The sequence below is a fragment of the Halichoeres trimaculatus genome, unplaced genomic scaffold, assembly GCF_033239565.1.
Source record: "Halichoeres trimaculatus isolate MK-OKI-2021-1 unplaced genomic scaffold, fHalTri1.1 fHalTri1_scaffold_8, whole genome shotgun sequence".
NCBI lineage: Eukaryota > Metazoa > Chordata > Actinopteri > Labriformes > Labridae > Halichoeres > Halichoeres trimaculatus.
Window position 1 is genome coordinate 27,783,615 of NW_027437186.1, and position 23,530 is coordinate 27,807,144.

Here is a 23,530-nt window from a genome sequence, read left to right on the forward strand (position 1 = left end):
CTGTTTACCCAACGAAGACCATCATGCATCATAACTCCGCTGCTTTTTGTGGCTCTGCCCGACAGAAACCTGTTCTGTTTGTTTATAGCACCGTCCTCTGGAAACTTATCTTATCAGTTGGACTTTTAGCCGTCACAGATTGATAACTCCATCTTACGTTCTGTTCCCAGAGTTTCTCGCCTCTCTGACCTACTTGTTCTCTACGGCGGTGAATACTGGATGATGCAACGAGACACAAAGAGCGTTTCTGCAGTTTTTGCTCAGCCTTCCTTCTGTTGTTGCATGGTTTACGGCTGCACAGCAGATGCTTGTCTGCATCCTGTAGTCCGTTCATATTCAGGAGGGAGCATTATGGAGGGATTCAGTAAACAGGCAGCATGTGAAAGGAGAGGTCAGGCAGAGTTGATGGCATGAGTTTGAGCGCCTGATTATATACTTTGTGTTTACAGTAGTGAAACGTCTGTTTTTGGTGTAATCACGCAGCAGCCATTCATGGTTAATGACTCACAGACTTTCATTTTGTTTGCTTGGGGGACTTTTAATGTGTAAGCTCAGAGTTTGACTTTGTTGTGGGACTTTTTTTATGGAGGGTGCTTTAGGTGAACGTTTGTGCTCGGCCTGATCGATGCTCATAAAACCCCTCATTGGCTGATTGATTGACTGACTTGTTAATCAAGCTAAGTGAAAGAGCAATAACCTCCTGCCTCTTCTTTTAATGCTTCACTCCTCTGTCGCTGGTTTACAGAGTTACACAAAGATTTTTGGTCAGGGTTCACCTTTGTTGTCTTTTGGTGTTTGAAGTTTATTGTGCAATTCTGTTGCTTGCACACAGATAACCTGACACCTGCATCATAAATCATAACCCTTAAGCATTTATGTTGTATTAAAACCTTGGTCCAGTGTGCTCTGTGCTGCAGCCAGCTGTTTCAGCTAATGAATCTATGTTTAGTTGAATAAATCAGTGCCCGTGCTGCTGTAATCCCCTCCCCCTGAAAGCGAGCAGAGACAGGGACGGGCCAAAAGCAGAATCTGGTCCACATTTCTTCCCTCAGCTCCCTGTACAACTGATCCGGTTAATTTTAGACCTGTCAGGCAAAACAAGGTCACAGCAAATGTTGTATCGAGGACACGCTCAGATCTGCCGCCTCTTTTTTCTCCTCATCAATCACAGCTACCCCCTCAGAGCCAGGCTCGGGCTCCTGTGAGACAAGTAATGACGGTTTCTTCTTCTTCTTCTTCTTCTGGAACTCCAACCAGCAATTAGGTGGAGGAGGAGCACAGCTGAATCTGCAGGATGTGTAAAATTCCCCCTTGGGTTTGGCTTTGGTTCTTGCATGTGTGTGTGTGTGTGTGTGTCGAGGGGTTACATGTGAGTGGCCTGGCCTGTTTGTTTACATGATGTGTGCCCAGTTACTGAAACATTTTGTGCTTTTCTCTGCAGCAGTTCAGACTCTTTTTTTTGTTATTGCACAAGTCAATTGAGGCAGAAAGTCCACAGAAGCAAAATGCATCCTCTCCATGGTGCATGTTTGCATCTGCTTCCCTCAAACACGTCATCAGACTGTTTTTTCTCTGGATGTTAGATGTATGTCTGCGTTTTTTTCTCTCCTCCATGCACACCCTCTCCTCCCTTTTGCATCTCTTCTTTCTGCTGTGGATCGACTCTGTGAAATGGAAATGAGGACTCTCTCACTCCCTCTCTTGCTCTCTGAGCTTCTCCCTCTCTTTCCAGACATCAAAACGAGGCTATGCCTCCAATGTTTTTCTCAGATCTTGGAGTGCTGCCAAATCTTATAAGTGGAGCAGGGGGGGCAGAATGCAGAGGAGAGGAGAGGAGAGGAGAGGAGAGGAGAGGAGAGGAGAGGAGAGGGGGCGCAGGATGAAAAGATGAAAGCAGAGAGGATGAAAAATGAAGAACAGAGAGAGCCAACGTGAGAGATGAGGACAAAGCCGGAGACTGATCCCACAGCATTCAAGCTTTTTCTCATATTAAAGCCGAGCCCAGCACAATCCCTCCTTTTTCTGCTGAGCAACTACTCCCAGCTCCTGGCTCTGGATCAGCTGATAAGATGGCGTGCTGCTTCTGTGCCGAGTGAAAAATAAGAGGCGAGGGAGGAGAGTGTTATCTCCTGCAATCAGAAATATCCCCAACATGACAACACGGCTGCAGGAGAGGCTCTAAATTTACACGGCGCGAAACATGTCCTCAGACTCCTGAAGATGTCGAGATCAGAATGTGTCAGACTAAAGTCATGACTCCCTCTTTTCTGCAGCTGAACTCGACCTTCCAGACATATATTTTGGGCCTTTGGGTGCGGCATGCCAGTCACAGTAGTAAGATACTCACTGCCACCTCTGACATGCAGAGCTAAAGTTAGTATAGCTAAAAGTAAACACAGGAGCAGCTAGCACAGCATTGCTCCAGAAGGTTCCTCAGTCAGCTGATCATCCTGCAGAGAGTTTTTCTGATGCAATGAGGGGCTGTTACAAATTGCTGCATGTCTCTGTGGAGGGCGCTGAACAGGCTGCTTTTGGCTTGGCTGTTAGTTTTGTGTCGGTTGTATGTGAGTGTAAAAGCACAGGGGGGTAACAGGTGACTGTCTGTCCTCTTTTTCTCCCCCTTCTCTCCCCCATAGAGCTGCTTGTTTAGTCAGCTGAGGGATGGCAGGAGTCAGATGGATGTGATGGCTCCTGGAGGCCATCTGTGCTCGCTCTTTTATGCTGAATATTATGGACACAGAGGTTCAGTCAAAGAGATTTGTAAAGTTTGCATGAAGTAGAAAAAAATAGAAAAAACTAAAGCTGAGAGTCCCAGAAAGCATCTAAGAAACAGAAATAGGTATTAGTATTAGCAGTTATACCCACTGACATTCTTTGATCTGATATCAAGAAATCACATGAGATAAGTCCATTCATTAAAGGAACCTTGGTACAAAACCAGTCATTATGCACTATGTATTGAATACAGGTTATGACAGTCATAAAATGAGATATGAGATATTTTTTACTTTCAGCGATTTGAAGGGTTGGGGAAGGGTTTATATATATATATATATATATATATATATATATATATATATATATATATATATATATATATATATATATATATATATATATATATATATAGATAGATAGATAGATAGATAGATAGATAGATAGATAGATAGATAGATGGATATAGATATATATATTGTGGTGTTCAAGCACAAAAATAAGATATGTATTTATGTTGAATAAACTTATACTAAAATAAATGCTCCATTTTAAATTGAATTCACAGTCTACAATAATAGTTTCTTAGCCGTGAAATGCAAAGGGTGTGGCTTGTTTTACTGACAGGGTAGCATGCTATAGTCATTAGGCAGCAAGGCATTTATCATATACCTAAAGCACCATTTACAGGCTTTTTTTGAACTAATTTATTGTTTTATTCTGATATTCCTGCAGTCTGATTCTGACTAGTTTAATTCAGATGATGCCACATTTTCTTTGTCCTGTTTTGCACGTCAGCGCACCTGCAGTAGACCCAGTTTTCATCCACATCAGAGTTAGCTCTTAGCGTATTCCTGCAACACTAGTTTATATGATACTTCTTCGAGAACTATCAATGCAGTTCTAGATGATAGCTCTGTAGCACTAGCTGGTACTGTACTGTGACGTCTTATGACTGTTAGCCTAAATGTGATAACATTAAGGCTGATGGTTTTGCATACTTAGGGGTGTGGCTAATCTGACAGGTTCAACACATTTATTAAAAATAATTTACTCAAATACTAAAACAGGGAATTGACAGAATTTAAATTTTCTTTCTTTTTTCTTTCTTTCTTTCTTTCTTTCTTTCTTTCTTTCTTTCTTTCTTTCTTTCTTTCTTTCTTTTTTGTTTGTTTGTTCGTTGTCAATATGATGAAGGCTAGCATGCTAACAGGAAGTAATTTAGCTGTAACGCTGTGGATGGCAAGCAGAACTAAACCTCCCGTAGCTAATCCAGACACACAAACAGGTCTTTTGAACTGCAGAACAGCATCAAAGCTCTGCTGGACATTAAAAAGTACTAATTAGAGCTCAGCTATAGTGTATTCCAGAAACTTAAATACTAACTTTGTCATGCCTAGATTTGATTTGACCTAGATTGAAACACTGAATCCATATGAAGCACTACTAGAGGACTTCTGTTGGTATGTATTTTCAAAGGTTGATGACAAAGTGGAGTCATTCCAGTGATACAGAGCAGTAAAATGTTTGATCTGACCCTTTAAATGCTGGCCGTCTCCCTGCTGCTCTGCCTGATTAGGCGATGGGCTGCTGCACTGATGAATGTCCACTTTCTGGGATATGTCAGCAGTTCTGTGGTGATGCATTATGGGATATTCATGTTTCTTCCCGTCAGTGTCCGTTCTCCTCCATTGAGGCCTCATACAGCAATGGACAATTATCGCCAGTTCAAGCTGGGACACGACACTCTGCGTCTGCATGCAACAAAATCCACCGCTGCAGCCACAACCACACAATTAAACTTTCACCGAGCAACAAAGCTCCACGAACAGAGACGACTTCGCATGAATCCAGGATTCCCGAGAGATCCTCAGCGCTGTACGTCGTCTTTCATGTCATGAAGGGATACAGTCGTCAGAAGATAAGAGCAGCTCTCTTAGATATTCTGTCACTTTTGTTTTTATCTGGGAATACAGTCAGCGCACACACACACACACACACACACACACACACACACACACACACACACACACACACACACACACACACACACACACACACACACACACACACACACACACACACACACATCCACAACCTCGCTGTAGTTTCTTTGTGTGTTACATAACTGTGAGTGGGAGCCATTTCTCCTCTGAGTGTTAATGTTGTTGTCAATCACAGCTTTATAGTGGCAGCCGCTGCACAATCTCTGCAGAGGCAGAATAAAGCTTTTATCGCCTTTGTTCACCCTCCCCTGCCAGTCAAAATGTTCTTTCTCCTGCTTCTACCTCCACCGCGTTGGAAATCATTTTCTCCACAAAGTGTTTACGTTGTCTTGCAGCCATGGAACATTTGAGTCGGAGTTAAGGAGCAAGAGGGGGTCAGGTCGGCAGAGAGAACAAGCAGGGCCTGTGTTTGACAGGTGTGTGCTATTATTGGAGCCGGCGACTTCGAGTGTATTACACAACTGTGTCGCTCGGACGGGTTTATTTAGACCGCCGGCAGAGCCGTGGCGGTATCTGATAGCTTGGGCAGAGCGTGTCACAACAGGTGCTGGGGGGAGGTAGAGTTACAGTAAACAAGAGGAGGTTTTTATAGCTCAAGGTTTAGCTTAAATGTGGAGCTCATTCCTGAGTTTCATTCTGCACAAAGGGTGATCCGACAGCATCGTGAAATCAAGTCTCCTAATGACAGGTTGTGTGTGATATACTGTACACATGTCTGCTGCTCTGTAATGATATAATCACAGAGCAGGAGCAGCAGCCACTCCCCGCCCTTGTCCTCCTCTCTGGCTGGAATGTGCAGGGGGAGAAAAATGATCCAATGTCATCCGGAGTGATGGAAGCTTCTCAGTTGAGCCAGAGGGATATGTTCAGGAGAGAGGAGGGAGGGAGGAGGGAGAGCGGATATTTCTGGTTGAGTGTGAGTTTGAGTAAGTCCGGGCGGCGAGCCAAGCATGCCGATGGAGGGGGGGAGGGAGGGGTTTGCAGAAAGAGAGAAAGTGGAGGGATAGAAACCCTTTTGGGCCGGCGCTCTGTCAGCTTCCCGAGCACACAGCTGCTTCTGGAAAATTCTGCACCCTGCCCTACTAAACCACCAGGCATGACATGAATAACAAGAGCAGCAGATACTTTTTCTTTTGACAGACTGGTGGAAAAATCAACAATGAGGGTGAGGGGGGGACACCAGGGCACAATGTGGAGAGAAATCCTGGGTTTAGGGGGCTTTGTCTGCACAAGGACGAAGCTGAGGGCTTTGGAAACAAAATGCAAACTGATGTGTTTTGGTGGGGTCACCAATTGGAGAAGCTTTTGCATACCTCCTCTGTTTCCCTCCGCTACATTGTCTCGTTGCTATGTTTCCAGTCAACACTTGTCTCACCAACAGAGAGTGAGTGTCGCTCTGCAGATGAGATAATTCTAGCTCTTATCCGTCCATGAGGTTGTTAGCCATGCACAACCCTCCCTCGTGTTGACATTTCCCGGCCCGACCTGTCTGAACACATCGGGGATGTGCGGCTCGTCTCTGTATCTATGGCAGATAAAGAGGTGAGTCACCCTCTCATCTCTCCTCCTCTGCTCCTCCTCTGCCTGGCGATACTCTTTCCCTTAACCCCAGTCATGCACATCCTCATAAGGCCTTCTGTGTACATGCAGCACATGGAGGGTTGTATGAATAGCAGCGACCGCGTGGCTCGCCGCTGACACCTGACATTTTCATGCCCCAGCAAGCCGCTGATACATTTGGCGCTTGGCACGCATTCCTCTCCCGGGTTTATCCATCTGTTGATGCACAGCCCCCCTCAGCCGCTACTATGTTCTCGTAACATAACACCAGGCTCGCCTTTCCCTCTGTTCATCCTAACATGCAAGCGCTGCATGGCACAGACACCACCCCTCCCTCCTCCATGTTTTCCTCCAGCTTTTACTCATTGGCCCTTCCCCGCCGCACAGCCTTTCCCTCCCTCACACACAATCCACCCGAGTCATTAGTCTTCAGATTGGCGTTCAGCTGGTCTCAGAAACACACCAAGATGGAGAACAAAAAAAGTGAGATGGGAATAGCACGGAGCAAATAGCGCCGGCGAAGGACAGAATGTGAGACTGTGAGCGGGAGGGCGGCGGGGGGCTTCCTGGCTGCCTGCCGACCTCCAGCAGCAGCAGCACTGCAGCATGTCAATATGACTGTTACCAGGGAAACAAGGCAGCACAGAAACACGGTGCATAGAAATCCTGATTCCTACAGGCTTTTCTTTCAGGTCTAAAATACACCAAGCGCTCAGGAGGTTCTGCAGAAGGTTTGCACAGAATTCACTTCATTTCCCAAAAGACTTCTTCTGAATACGGCCCAAAACCAACCCGAGGGAGTTGCTAGCAGTGCAATAACACACTTAATCTTCTTAGTGTGCTGTTATCATATTTCTGCTGCAATATAATCTCTTCTAGTGCAACTATCACGCTTCTGTTAGTGAAATATCTATTTCTACACGGTGCCAAAAAAAAGCAAAAAAAAATAGGTTTGTTATGTTGGATGCATAATGTTTTGCACAGAGTAATATCTTGCACAAACATTTCAGCGTGCTTTGATTATATGCATGAGGTTACACTGTGCAGAGGAAGCAGTTAAAATCAGCTTTAGTGCAAGCCTTTAACTCTCTCATCTGACAACCCTGTAGCTAATAGTTGATCTCTGCAGACGTGCATCTTCATTCAAATGCAGGAAATGTCTTTGTTTATGGACATCGTTGCTCCTCTCCTTCGTCATTCCTGAGACGTAAACTTGGATCAGAAAAAAAAGTCAAGGACTTCTTCCCTCACATCTAGCTTGAAAAATCATCTGTCTCTCCAATAGTATTGATAGTTTTCCAATTATTAGTCAAAAAGTATTGAAAATTGACACATAAATGGTGCGACCCAGTCTTACCAATGGAATTGAATGGAAATTAATTGTGTCTACTGCTGAAAATATGTAGAGGATGACTTTATTATAAAATTTTATGGCAAGAAAGTTTTTGCAGTATGAAAAAAAGGCAACATATCTGACGTCAAAAGATTAGCAAACCACAACTCCATGAGCTGACTGTATTTTTACTACTATAACCTTCATTTGTGCAAGTGACCGACTGCATGTTCTCTCTGAGATGTGTTTTCGGTCTAGTTTAAAAATGCATTTTTTGGTGGTTAACTCCTCTACGTCAGTTGACAATCCATTATGCCCTGCAGTGCTTTTGCATCCAAGTTGCGCGAGCATCCAGCGTTGTTGATAAACAAATAATTCCGCAATATCTTCTTAGATCAAGGGCAGAGTTCTGTCCATGATCTCAGAATCCTAGAACTTCAGCTGTTGCCCTGATTGGTCAATACGACTCAGATTGCCAGTGTTCTACAAATGAACAGAATTCACAGTTTTGTTTTTATGCTGGACACTTAAATATGTCTACAACCAGAAAATAAATACATCAATGTAATTTTTTTATTTAAATGTGACAAACATGTGAAAAACATCCTCCCTGGCCTTCCAGCCCGTGTAACCCTCATGTGATCAGCTGTGTGATGGCGCCCTGCAGCTAACGACCCGGCTGTGACTTATTACTGGCAGCGGTGGACTCTTCCATCAGGCTTTGAGAACGAATGACCTCAGATACATCAGGCGCTGCAGCCGCTCTGTTGCAAAGTCACTACTTGCAACATAAGTCATGTGTTTTATTCTGCAGAGCCACAAAGAGCCACAGAAACCTAATCAGTCTGTCTGAGGCTGCGACCTTGATTAGAGCTACTTTCGCTCTCTCTGCAGACCTGCTGTTTTATATCATGATGCAGTGAAAGATATATTGTGTTTCCTTTGTGCTGTAAAACAATCTGTCACTGGGAACAGCCTGTTTTGTTCCTGTTTTAAAGCTCAGACTTCTTCTTTGTGTTGTTCAAACACAACAGTAAGTGGTTTTGCACCATTGGAGACCGATCTGAATACAGCCAATGGCTTTTGTTTAAATGGATAACTAAAGAAAAACCCACTCGTCAGAGCATTGCAGTTAAATTTTCCCAATTCATGAAAACCATACAATTTTTTTACAATTTTTGAGACTCTCCAGTCCTGTGGGGGCGCTGTGATTCAACCAAGCAGCAACATCCAACTGCGAAAAATGAAGTGAATGTTGAAGTTCTAATAACTGCAGTCATTAAAGTTACAAGTTTTGCATAATGAGAGTTACAGCTGGCTTGACTGACAGGCAGGCACTCTGTAGCTGTTAGCGAGGAAGCCAAAGACCCGCCTTAACTCACTTAGTTTGATGATAAGTGCCAATGTAGACTTCAAGAGTCTGCTTCAGAAATAGAAGGGTGATGTCACAAAGACTACAAACATGTCTATAAAGTATATTTAAAAATCCTTTAAATTTAACATCCGCTGTAGGTTGCCAACAAAATACACAGAATGTGGAAAAAATTTAACAAAGATAATCGGATGAACTTATGCAACTGATGTTGACCAACACAGGCCAGTGTGTTTTAATGGTGTTGATTAAAGTATCTCAGGTGAAACACGAGCTCTGGTAAACTGTATACAGGCTTTGATTTTTAATATATATATTTTGTGCAATAATTGTAGATAATATCAGCTTTATTTAGTTTGATTCATAAACTTTCAGCCCAATAGAAATTTGTGATAGCTGTTGGCGTTTATTTCAGAGTCCTCATCATTAGGGTGAACCTGTAAGTGTGGCTGAAGGACATCTAAAGGACAGCTCCGTCAGCCACACCTCGCCTGGCACTCTTATCCAAGTCTGGCTCCGTCTGAGCTCGTATCACTGGAGGGGGAGAGGGGGCGTGCCAGCCACAGCGCCTCAGTCCTTTCAGACTCTGCGTGTGCCTGTGAGGGGTCCAACAGCTGCTGCTGCAGTGTCTGAGCTTGCTCAGGGATGCAGATGAAAGTGCTGATGTGTCCTGTTATTTTGGGTCGAGCACTGCCCTGGAGGCTGAGGAATTTTTGGAGGAGACCGGGCAAGATTGTGGAGGGGGGTGGGGCCATGCCCAGAGGGGATCTGAGCCGAGAGTTTCTCCCAGAATGCAATGTGACCCTCATTGCCACATGGTGCTGTGGGAATCCTGGGGGGTGGAGGGGTGGAAGTGCTGACAGTACCAGGCTGGGATATGGGCATAGACACGAGTGCAAAGATGGACTACTTGGATGATTGGCTGCTTCTCTGGTGGATATATCGGAGGGAGGGGCAGCTGAGGGCCTGTCGTGCTTCAAGTTTCACACATTGTTTTCTGCATACAACACTTTGTGTTAAGTTTCAAAGACATCCTTGACATTAAAAACAGAAATACCCCCCCAGCAGAGTTCAGTTAGCTGAATCTAGAGGACGTAGAGATGATTTCACACTTTGACTTTCTTCTGTAAACGTTAAAAACGACGGTAAAACAAAGTAAATATATGTTATAAAATTGAAATAGACTCAAATAAGCAATCATTTTTTAGGGTTTGCGTAAGTGTCAAAGTCAAGTCACCAAACCTGGACTCTGAGTCCACTCAAGTGTTTTGAGTTTTCTAGACTGAGTCCAGTCCGAGTCACTAGAGAAGAATTCAAGTAAGGTTTTAGTCAGTACTGATTATCCAAGTCCAAGTCCTGAGCTGAGTGCATGTTATTTAAGTCGGAGTCAGGACTCAAGCCATATTTATTAGTGTCTGTGTCCGGGGTCTATTACCTTTATTTGTGTCGAGTCACTATCCAAGTCAAAGCCCTGTGTCGATCCATATTATCTGATTCTGAGTCTTGAGTCAAGAGTTGATCCTCATGATCTAAATCCCAGTCCTGAGTCAAGTCCACTCAGTCTGATTCCGAATCCCAAATCAAGATTATTACCTGAGCCTAAGTCCTCATTATTTGAGTTCAAGTTCTATGTCAGGTTTTTAGTATCTGAGTCCCTGTCCGAAGTATAGTCCTCATTTTCCAAGTCTGAATTCCAAGTCAAGGCTGCATTACCTAAGGCTGTTCCCAAGTCAAGTCCTCATTATCCATCTCTGTCCCATGTCGAGTTGTGCGCATAGGCTCTAATAAGAAGTAATCATTACATTTTATGTCATAGCAGCACAACATGCAGTAAAACCACATGGACCCTGATACAATTTCACAAGCACAGACATTAACACACTGATTTTATAGTGCTCATGATATTAAACAACATGTGACATAATACATGACAGAACAGCAGATTTATGAGTTGAGTCCAGATATTAAAAAAAAATTCCTTGGTGAATTTTTGAGATGCTGTAATTGTCCAGAGTTTGTAATCAGATATAAAAGTAAAATTGCTGATAAAAGACCTTCAGCCTGCACAAAACCACTACCTATTTTATATCGGATCCAGCACAACCCCCCACCCATATCTGATCAGTGAAACCTCGTCCATATTCCACGTGTCACCGTATTAATTAAGAAGGATACTCAGAGATTGCTTCATAAATCATTCCCCCTTCACGTTTTTCATGCTTGGTCTAACATCAAAATTTGCATCTTGTTCCCCTCATAACAGAGCACACCTCTGTGAAGACGTCACTGTCAGGTCTCCTCGGAGTAGTTTGACAGTGGATGGATAGATGGTTGTGCTGACTCACTCTTCTGTCTTTAGCTGCTTCACCACTTAACATCAAAATGAATGAAAACTTAACAGAAACATGGATCTAGAGAACTTTCTTATTCTGAAAAATACATCTTCATTTATTTAGTTGCTTGACTCAACTTCTTCAAAAGGCCTGTTCTAAGTGCATAAATCAACAATTTAATTTGATTTTGAAGCAATAAAACACATAAATTATTTTCTGAGAGGGAGAATTAATTACCTTTTTCTTACACAGCCAAATCCATTTGTGTGGAGTGATTATGTGGTCCATAGATTCAGATATGTGTGTCTTCTGCAAACCTCACAGCATCATTTCATCCTTTAGTCACATGACAAAGCTTATATTGCTTACTATCAAATGGTGGTAACGTTGTTGCAGCTCTTTTTAGATCTGAATCTCGTGTCAGAGTGTAGACAAAGCCCTGAATCACACTCCTTTGTTATTCTAGCCGCTCATGTGATCAGCACTCAACACCAAAGACCCGCCACCCTCCTCTATCCTCTGACCGACACAGAGAGAGTCTGTTTCCAGAGAAACAAAGGTCAGTGTCCTGTGTCGTCACATTTTCAACTCACAGGACGAATCCTGAAAGGGCGGCAAACAAACAGCTTTTGTTTCAGAGGAAACAAGACAGCGTTTGTTGCCGTTCAAGCTGTGATGTCATGGCCATGGATCATCCCCTGTGTGACCTCTGTGCCGACAATGTTCAAACATCTTCATCAGGAGTTGCTTTCCAATTAGAGGCATCTCACTCATTCTCCCTCTTCACTCAAACATGCATGTATTCATCTAATGTCACAGAAATAGATCAGTCATTTCACCGCTCTCTGAACCTCGTCTGTATTCTCCGAGACAAAGACTCTCTGCTTGCCGGAGCCGCAGAAGACTCTCATTATTTGAGGCAGCACTGGGGGTGAGACGTCAAAGTTATTACAAGAAAGTGATGGGAAAAAAAGCCCTCAATTAAGAGAGGCAACTCACAATCAGATTATCCAGCCATTTATTTCAGAGACACACGATCCAGTCCAGTTTAAAGCAGACTTCTGTTTGTGGTCTTTTGGTGCAGAAATATGCTCACTTTCAAGAATTCTGCTACCAACCTAGGATACTGCTGATATTCTAAAATTCCCAACATTTCACAGATCTTGCACCATTCCAGAATTCTGACGACATTCTCAAAATCTTTTTACATTCTAGAATTCTGCTAGATTTCTATCATTCTTCTAACATAACAGAAGTTCTCTAACTTACCAAAATCAAGCTTATATTCCAGAATTTCACTAATCTTTAAGTCTGCTAAAGTTCTAGAACTCAGCTATTAGTATATAAGAATTCTGCTAACTTTCTAGATTTCAACTATCATTCTTTGATTCTATTAACATAACAGAATACTGCTTGCTGTCTAGATCCCGCTAATGTTCTAGAGGCTGCTAATATTTTGAAAAAAAATCCATTTACAGGGTTCAGCTAAAAATATAGAATTCTTCTAACTTTTTTGAATTCCTCTAACATTCTGGGATTCCAAAATTCTGATAACATTTAAGGGATCTCCTTAAATTCTAGAACACTGCTTGCATTTTACAATTCCATTAAAATTTCAGAATTCAGATAAAATTCCAGAATTCTTTTACATTCTAGACATCCACTAACATTCTTGAAGTCCTAACATTTTAGAATTCTGCTAACATTCCAGACTTCAGCTAACTATTGGGAATTCTCCTTACATTCTAGAATTCTGCTAACATTCCAGAATTTCACTGACATTTTAGACATCCACTAACATTCCAAGACCTCTGCTAAAATTACAGAATTCCAGAACAGTTAATGTACCATAATTCCTCTGACATTCTAGAACTTTGTTAACATTAAAGTTTTCCATAAGGAAATAAAGTTTTGTAACATTTAAAAGTTCTACTAATGTTTTAAGATTGTGGTGACATTCGTGAATCCCAGCAACAGAATCTGCAGACATTCCAAAATAACTATCATTTTAGAATTCTGTCAGCATTCCAAAAATCTAGAAATATATCAGACTTGAGGCAACCTTTGCAAATTCTTGTAATATAACGATACTCTAAACATTACAGCCATATCAAACAACTGTTGCAGATTTCATCCTAACTTTCATTTTGGTTGATGACATATTTACATGCTGGACTAAACTGCACGTCAAACCGGCCAAAGCTTCTAAACACCAGGAGGTGCAAAACTCTGGTCTGAACACTTGTCAGTTGCGACTTTGTCAGATGTTTTAAAGTTGAGTAAGAGTAGAAATGAGCATCATCTCCTTCTGACAGGAGGCAGTGAACCTGAATGTGTCTTCCCCCTTCACTAATGTGATGATGTTGATGATGTAACCCTCATGATGGATGCAGCAGGCGTTGGCCTTGAGCTGCTCCGAATGTTTTACTCCCTGAAGGCCTCACAGGCTAAACGGGCCGAAGCAGACCTCGACCAAACAGAGTCCTGCAATTAATCCTGGTCTCGTAACAAGTCGACAGGCCTTTATCCAAACAGCAAATAAAACAGCTTCTTTTATTACGGCGGGGGCCAGGAGTTAATGAGACTGTAGCTCAGTCATCATCATTATAGGCGAGGACATACACCACCTTTACCTGAGATAAAAAACAAACAGTGCGTTCAGAATGGGATTACTGCGCTAAACTCACTGCAACAGAAGCAGAGGTGGAATGTAAATGATGGAAAATGATGTCTGTGTGCTTTCTAATGTGATTATCCTGAAAAATGTGCCCTGTTTTTTTTTTAAGGTGATATTGCTGAATTAGGTTTCCTTTGCATATCACTGAACTTTAGACAACCTGGTAGACAAATTTAACGCAGTCATTGTGAAAAACACATCTTAACAGGGATAAGATTTGGGGAACACATGCAGAAACCTTCCAGTGTTTCATTAATCAGATAATAAATTTAGCTGCAGGACAGTTGCTGACCTGCTTTGAACACAATACACAAAGCAGCACAGGGGGGTTTAGGATTACATAACAGCATGCTGTTTCCTGAGTCATATTATGCTTTTGACTCATTAAAATGTGATTAGCTGTAAGGAGCGTCGTCTTACTGCACAACCAGATGAGAACACCATGATTCAAAAGATTGCACAACTCATATATTTCATGAGATTTATCGGCGTTGCCTCATCCTTCCTGGGTGTTTGGAGAAAGAGGAATGCAGCGGTGAGTCAGCTCGGAGGAACGAGAGAGAGTCAGCGTGAGGTTGAGGTTGAGGCCGGATTATACAAGGTGATGTTTCACAGGAGGAGTGAACGTCATGAGCCGAGTGAATGGACCGTCACATTCCTGATGGGTGACTCCAGTCCAACTGTAAGGAAGTTCAGCGTTAATGTTTCTCAGAAAGTTAAAGTGTGATGTTGAAAAATGGTTAACTCTATTGACAGTAATGTCACTTGTCTTGTTCCCAGAGCTCACACTACAGGCAGAATCAGCTGTTTGTGAAGCTAGCTGCTTTTGCACAACAATGTTATGAAAAATATTTACACAGCTATACAAAATTAATAAACAAATAAATAAAACCCAAATCTAAGTGTTGCAGTTTGCATCCCAGGCCTGTCCTTGGCAGTATGACTTTATAATGAAACACCACTGAAGGACACCATGCACCTGAGCACAAAGGAGTTCAATCATATTGACGTCAGCCCTTCTATCAGTCAAGTCAGCTATCCCAATGATTTTGCAAAACTCATAACCTTGATATCTCCAAAATTATGGATTTACAGAAAATCCTCCCCTGTTTAGTGTGTTCTGCTAGAGATAAGATCCATTTGGAGTAGAACCATGTTTTGAACCAGGCTGTCAACATGTTTATTTCTGCTGTAAAGATTAACTTTTTGAAAGGGTGTGTATATGGTTACTGGTACTTTTGGAGCCAGCCCCAAGTGGACACCCAAGGAACTGCAGTTATTCTCATGTAATTCCCAACAGCCAAAGGTTCCTGCTTAGTTCAAACAGTCATAAACGTTAACAAAACCAGCACTGTTAGCGTTCTTCTACTTGTGGCTTTTTTTTCTAAAGATTCCACTCTGGATCTCGGAGTTTGATTTTTTTCATGTAAACACAAATGGCCAAGATGTGACCATGCTGCAAAACTAAAATCTAATCAGATGTTTCTATCTTATTTTTAGTGAAAATGTCTTATTTGATTTTGTGTGAGTCACATTTACCAGAGAAGTCCAGAAAAACGTCTTATTTCAAGATATTGAAGGACAAAAATGACACCTAAAAATCATCAATGAGTGGGGTAATAAAAATTAATTTGCCAGAGTTTATTAAAATACGAATGCAGTCTTAACTCTTTCACTGCCATTGACGTATATAGACGTCATTTCAGTGCGGAACGTTGCCCGCTAAAGAACAGAAAAAGGTAGAGACAACCTTTTTTTTCTGATGAAAGAAGAGTCTACTCCTTATTCGTTTTTCTGTGTTTACAGAGTCGTAGAACTCAATATTATGTTGGTCTTGAAAGATATGTCAAAATGCACTAAAACGGCTGGCAGTGAATTAATAAGAGAAGGAGACAAGTTCATTCTTTTAACACAATGGCAGCTTTTTTTTCTCATTAAAAGCAATTCAGGTGTCATTTTTGTCTTTTAATGTCTTAAAATAAGACATTTTTCTGGACTTGTCAGGTAAATGTGGCTCACACTGAGTCTAATAAGACAATATGTACTCAAAAAAGGACAAAAATGCTTGATTAGATTGCAGTTTTTGCAGTGCATAGTTCACTGTTTTCTACTGTGCACTTTTTGGGGGGTGAGGGTGGGAGGGTGTAAACAGCCTCCAAGACATCTAACCAGCAGCTACCCTAAACAAGCCTTTCTCTCCATCCTTTTAGAATTAATTTTTTGCATGTGAAAGTTAAATTTGGTGGAATGGCTCTGTTAAAGCTCCCTGCTCTTTCATGTGTCTCTCCCCTCTCACCTCTTAAAAAGCCATGGCAAGGTCCAGCACAGAGCACCAGTAAGAATAATTATGACCCTGATAAAATCAGACACAGCAAAAAAGGAGGAGCTGGGTTGAAAGCGAGTTATGTGAACATTTTCTTTTTGAATTCCAGCAATTTTTTTTGTTCGCAGCTTGTTGTTATGTTGGATCCCTTGAGTTTTTTTTTGGATTTGTATTTTTATTGTTAAAATAGATTTGCAGGCTGTTTCTTCTTATGTTACCTTTGACAGCTGCAGTCTTGGTGCATTTTTCGGCTTCTCTTAAAATGAGCTAATACAGCACATTTAAAGGAGTGGTGGTTGGTGGCTTGGTTGTTTGCCTAATCTCACTTTTTTGATTTTTGAAGAAGTCACCATGTCATTTGGAAAGCCAAAACAGATGATTAACTGTTCACCAAAGGACACATGTATGGATAAAAAGATAAACAAATGATAGCAATCTGAAGAGAGCACACCATCCACTCTCTGCCCCTCAACACGGCTAAATGTGTTATGTCAGCATGCAGTAAATTTGGTGTACAAAGAGGTGTGGAGGAAATGTTTGGGGGAGGTGAGGAGGAGGAAGAGGAGGAGGACTCCAAGAGCCAGGCTGTACCTGAGGCATGGAGGGTACATCATTATTCAGAGCAGAGCTTTGATGTGGAGTCTGGGTGGATCTCAGAGAGCGGGCGAGAAGCCGTTCTAATTAAAACAGTAACAATGCAGCCCAGTCGCCCCGCAGAAACGGGGCCTTTGAAGAGTCACTGAATGCCCCATTTAGAGCCGGCTGCCCGCAGATAACAGCACATATCACAATGATGGACTCCCAGGCCTCTGTCGCAAAATGTGTACTTTCTGCCACAATTCATGAAGCGTCTCTCTCCCTGTGTGAGAAGAGTTCTCGGTGTCCTACTTTCAGGGTTCTTTGGTGGCGTTGTGGGCCTGACAGCAGTGACAGATTGAGATGGGTTGCTGGTGCTCAGAGGCCAGCCCAAGACAGGAAAGCCTGAGGGATGTGTGTATGACAGGTAGGCAGAGGAGGGACTGAACTTCATTATAGCTGCTGCAGAGAGGAGCTTTGGATATCAGATTAGAGTCCCCGATCAACAGCAGGAGACACCACGCTTTTTATTACCACTCTGAGGAACGTTTGGGTTAAAGTACTGAGGATGAAAATAATCCTAGACCTCAAACCTCAGTGTTGGGATTCTTTCTCAAGGTGCATTCAGATATCTCCATTTGAAAATGCCAGGTTTTCATTTTTTCCTGCTGTAATAGTTTGTTGACTGTAATGTCCTCAGGTTCTCAGATGTGTCAATGGCTGTAAATGTGCTACGCTGACTGAGGTTCACTTCATATTTTAAGATGTAAAAGTGTAAGGGGCTCATAATGTGTACTAAAATTTTGATGATGCAGAAGTGTCAAAAACTACAGTTCCTTGGGAGTCCACTAGGGGTTTGCTCGAAAAGCAGAGAAAAACAGATTCACAGCCATTCAAAAAAAGGAAATAAACATGTTTACAGCCTGGTTCATAAAAGGATTCTGATTATTTCTCTATCGGAACGCACTGCACCGGGTTGAAACCCAACCCTATCATTTGGCTGAGACCATTCTAACTTTAACCAAAGAACAACTAGATTAAGTCATTAGTGAGTGAAGTATCTGTAAAAAGCAGCTTCTTTGTCCGTGGAGCATGTTAGCGTACCTCCTCAGATCCACAGCGTCTTCCTGCACTGAGTGGGCTGCACAGAGCAAGCTGAGTGATGCTCGGAGACAGTCTCAGTTCAAAGAGACTGTCTGCTCAGAGAGAAGGCTCTAATTTTAAACTTGGAGACAGAGAGGGGCTCATGAAACAGCTCTCCACCCGACTGCAGCTCAATTATTCATCAGCACGAGAAGTCTCTCAACTAAAAAGGCCGACACGTTATTCATCCCTCCTCCCACTCTTTGCCTTCTTCTGCCATGCTGTTTCATTCAAAACCAGACTTCTAGGCAGAGTCTCCACCTGACCCTCAGCCTAAACCAAACCTTGACCTCCAGATACCTGCTTTTGTGAAGTCACGTGAGATAAAACCTAGGAGTTTTACAGAAGCCTGTTTTTTGAAGGCAAAATGCAGAGATTCCAAAGTGAACGTTTGGAAAACCTTGATAATAGCATAATTTATCCACCCTGAGTTAAACAAGATCTTTACACTTTAAAGAGATGTATAGAAGTAAGAAAATATGAGAGGTTTTATCAAAATCATCACATTGTTTAACAGAGTGTTCTACGGTGGCCAACAAAGGCAAACAATCTACAACAGCCAAAATCAAAGAATCAACTTAAACCTTGTTTCAAAGCTGTGAAATACAAAGGTTTGATAATTCAAGATTGACAAAAATTAATACTCAAAAAAAAAAAAACTTGCACCACAGTATGTTAATGTACAAACAGTTGAAAAATTGCCTACATTTACATTTTGCACTGCTGGATCTTAAAAGGTTTTGGGTGTAGTTTCAAAATGGAAAAGGAAGAAGTGGGAGTAAGAAAACAACAATTAAAGTGAAATTAGGCTGTTCATCAGCTGATCAAAATTTGAGACTATAGCTTAGAAATCTCCCTAAGCTTAAAAAAACCCCTATAATAGAAATAAAAGATTGAGGAGCCCTTCTTGTTGATCACTTCAAAAATCTGATTCAGCATGTCGGATGTTAGCATTCATCAGGACTATCAAGGTCCAGAATCAGCCTGAAATTGGGTTGAGGATTGTCCCGTGTCTTAACTAACAGCCAATCAGATCTCCCGGCTCGGTGCTGGTGAAAATGTTTTTGGGTCTACCCCTTGACTTTTTGTTCCATAACCCTCAGGATCTTTGAAGAAATTCAAAATGGCTGTCTTACTGCGTCCAGCCTCAGCAGATATTGTGTGTTGCGAGAGGCCTTTCTTATGCAGCACAATAATCCAACTAAGTTTGTTCAAAGACAGGAGATCATCAGGAGATCGTGACAGTGTGAATACCTGACAGAAAATGACATTGAATTCAGATTCAAAAACTCAATTTTGTCTTTTAAAGGCTGTGGATCAGCTGATGAACAGACTACTTCACTTTAATTGTTGTTTGCAACAAATTGCATACTCATTTTTTTTTTTGTCTCACCCCCATTTCTTCTTTTTGCATCTTGAAACTCTACTTAGGACCTTTTTAAGATCCAACAGTGCTAAATGAAAATTCCAGCAATTTTTCAACTGGTCTTACAATTTTGATCAGGTGTGTGTCTCCTGACAGACTCATACCATGGTAGGTCTTAAAAGGTTAAATGGCCGATTAAGTTTTTGGCCGATTAAGTTTTATGCTTTAAAAAGTGAACCTCTCACTGCTTCATCTGGTGGATAAAGCCTGTCTGACAGGCCCGCTGCTGGTTGCTAAGCTATAGGACAAACACTGTTTGAAGAGGACATAAGCAAACAGACCTTTCGACCTGCTGTCCGGAGCTGACACACATCCAAGCGCGAAACATCTCGTAAATCACCTCAATCTCTGCAGCCAATGTTCCCGAGCAACAGCAATCACAGCTTTTCTTTTCTCACGTCAGACGCTAAAGTTAGCCCGCGTAGCCTTATCTACAAACAACACCACACCTGTCTTTAGCTCGCCCTATCTCCCTCTACATGATCTACAGCACCTGCTGCCTGTCACAGATAGACCGAGCCCGCACTAAATCCATTGGTGTGTCCACATTAACGCAAACACACCACAGAGTTCAGCAGCATTATGTGGCACGGCGGGAAATCGATGATAAATCTCCGTTTGATAATGAAAAATGTTGGAGGAAGCTCCTCCTGCAGAGCAATAACACTGACGATGCATTATTGTATTTTCTTTATTGATCCTACAGATTTACGCTCACACACTCGGATTTGTTGAGGTGAGACAAATAAAGTGTGTCCGGCCTCTTTTTGTTCTCACAGTTTGGGGATCAGAGAGAAACAACATCATCAGGGAACATGAAACCACAGCCTCAGCGTCGGCTCATCTGCCTGTCTGGATGAGTTTTATAAGCGTCATTATCACAGCAGGTGTAAATCCACTCACAGATTACCTGAGGCTGCACAGCTGAGGTCACACAGGGACTTTCAGCTGTAAATATGTAACGTACCCCTCAACAGGTTCAGGATTCAGGCTCTGGTTGATCTGAGCAGGATTCTGGCTGTTCCTGTAATTGGTCACTCAGGGCATGGGCACAGCTGGATAAATGATCTCAGAGTCTAATACCTTTAACCTTTAAGTTAACCGTGCCCAAGCAAGGCACAAACTGAGGCCAGATTCCAGTTACACAACCCAGATTTATCCAACAGTAAGAGAAGCATCAGCCCTGATCAGGGAAGGGTTCGGTGATGGCACAAAAAAAGTTGAGAAAAATATTTCTAGTAGAAACTTTTTTGAGTTTTTGAGCTGTAGATTTACACAGAAGAGAAAAAAACTGAAATAGAAAAATGTTTCATGAGACTCAGCCGTCTCCTCCATAAGTGACAGAAGATTTACAGCCCTGGACAAGTTGAGTCCATTTTTGGAGAGTAAACAAACTTCACTCTGTTCTGTCATTTCTCTGATTACATCACCAGCTGATGAGGAGTCAGCTCGCCGTCACATGACCGGTCATCTGTGGGAGAAGACGCCCAGCTCTTTCAAAACAGAGTCTGAGTCAGCAGGCGAAACATCCACGCCTGAAACAAGTCATTAACTCGACTCACACAGCCTGGAGACATGGTGGTGAGAGTTTTTTAGAAGCAGCAAAGAAACAGAATTGAGTGTCTTCAACTTTTTTTTTGGTTTAACCGATCAGTAACAGCTTCCTCCAGGTCTGTGTTGGGTACGTCTCCACTCTGTCACAACGCTGGAGCTAATATTTTTTCAATTCAGGTGGACTGAAAAATAGTTTCATGCTCTTTATGTTTAATTGCTATGAAATACGTTAGGTTAAATGCACCTTATTCTTGGTGTTGTTGCTGAATAACCCTTGTTTTTATCAACAAACCGTGCATAATTCATGCTTTGAATCATGCATCCAAGGTAACACACATCTGTTGTTGCGCTGTAGAGTCATATACTTACTCTTTGTGCCCCATGCTGAGTGATCCTGATCTCAAACTATAAATCAAATTAACATGAAATAAAAATTTGCCTCTACATCAGCTCAGACTTTGCCCGGGGTTGTTGTTGTCACTGCAGGCTGTAAATTTCTCTCTCAATCAGATCCACCTTTGGCTGACTCACCCACTGCTGCACAAAGTGTGTCAGGGCTGCTGTTGCAACACGACGCGTTACGATGTAAGCAATAACATGACTTCACATGGCGGTATTTTGCAAAGATGTTGGGCCGGCTCCAAAAACACGCCCTACTAGCACAATTCCAAGACAGCTCAGTCAGTGTCAGACTCTGACAAACCTGCTCACCTGTAATCCAATCAAAGAGAGCAACACCCCACTGCATGTGTCAGAGTTTCTGTCTGTTGCATAAGGTCAGAGTTTGAATGTTAATCCAGCACACTGTACTTCTCATTCGTCTTCATTTATGTTGCAACTGAACTGAATTTCAGTTGCTCTTTCTCATGCAAGATGCAATGACACATGCAGAAAACCAAACTGTGCAATGCATTCATGTTTTGGTTGCATGCATTTAAAGCTTAACCTTGTAAATGCACCAGAGAATAAATGCATTTCTGTCCAAGCATGACTTCAAAAGTCGTGAACCCAAATGACCGTCAACGTCATTCACAGAATAATAAGAGGAGTAATTCCCCGTCTCTTTCTCCTTTAAAGGGAGCGGCTCATGAAAAAGCTGCATTCCCGTCAGATGAGTGATTACCGCTCATTGTGACGCCCTGCAGGCAGCTCACACATCGCACAGGCGCATTTTTCCTCCAACATATTAGAGCTCCCTGTCATGCCGACTCTGCAGCCTTCCTGATACCAACACCAGCACCTCGGGTCATAATCAGAGAGTCTGACTGGTGCAGGGAGGCTGAATAATTGATGCTGCGTCTTTTGGGTTTTGCTTATTTCACAGTGTGAAAGAAAAAGAAGTTTCGGGCCCTCATCGCCCGTGGCTAAAAGACTCAGCTTGCCTGGTGCTGTGTTCGCCTTCTAAAGGGGTGCTTTACAGCGCTCAGAGCATCACAGAAGATTCGACACGGAGAAAACAAACTTGGGCGGGAAAAATAAAACTCTGGATGAACTCCTGCAGAGCCTGAAACAAGAGAGAAATCAAAAGGGTTTTAGGACAAGCCGGTGAATCATGTCGTTAGCATGTGAGCAGACAGTTTCTCTCCATCCCTCCAGAGTCCTTTATTTAGGACAGGAGACGGACTGATAACAGCTCAGTGCTGACAAGAGCGGGGGCGTCCTGATGTTTCCACGTTGCCAGGAAGCTGTGGAGTGTCCTGGTGTCCCGTCACAACGTCCTGCACTTTATCTCCTTCCACTCTGGATAAAAAAACACTCTCTGTACACAGACGGTCTCAGATAAGAGGGGACATTATCCATGACCTCAGCTTTTCTGATGCTGGAAATCTAACATTTGGTACTCTGTGGTGTATGCTGCTGCTGTGGGTTTCACTTCCTGTTCACAGTTATATCATAAAAACATGAAAGAACATCAGACACACTGATTTTTTTGCGTCTTCAGTGGTATTTTTACTACTTTTTCTCCTGTGTTTTTTCTGGAGATCTTACATGTAACCATGGCTGCATTGTTTATATGTGAACTCAGCTGTTAGCAGCCAGTAGCATGTCAACGCTAACTGGTGTAAGGCCTGATGTCTTCCCACAAGGTGAGGAGAAGGAGATGAGGACGACATGCTGGTTCTCAGGTGTGAGCTAAGAAGTGACGACATGGACCTGTCCTTTCATCCATCGTTAATGGGGACGTAAGTTCTATCTCCAATTAGATGGACAAGCTAGCCATGCTAACCCAGCAACAGAGGGAATACCAGAGTAGCATCATGCTATTTACAGACATGGCTAACGGAGCTAACATCAGACACCAACACCACATTAGTGGCATTAGTGTTTGTTATGTTCTCATCTTCTCTCTTCTGCTCTGATAATCCAGTGAACAAAGTGCTGCAGAGGCCTCAATGGTTGACAGAGCTGTCAATCAAGACATCACATCCTCGTATTAGTATACTGCATTTACATAACATTGCAATCTAAAGATGCATCACAAAGATGCACAAAAGAAGCTGCGTTAAGCTAA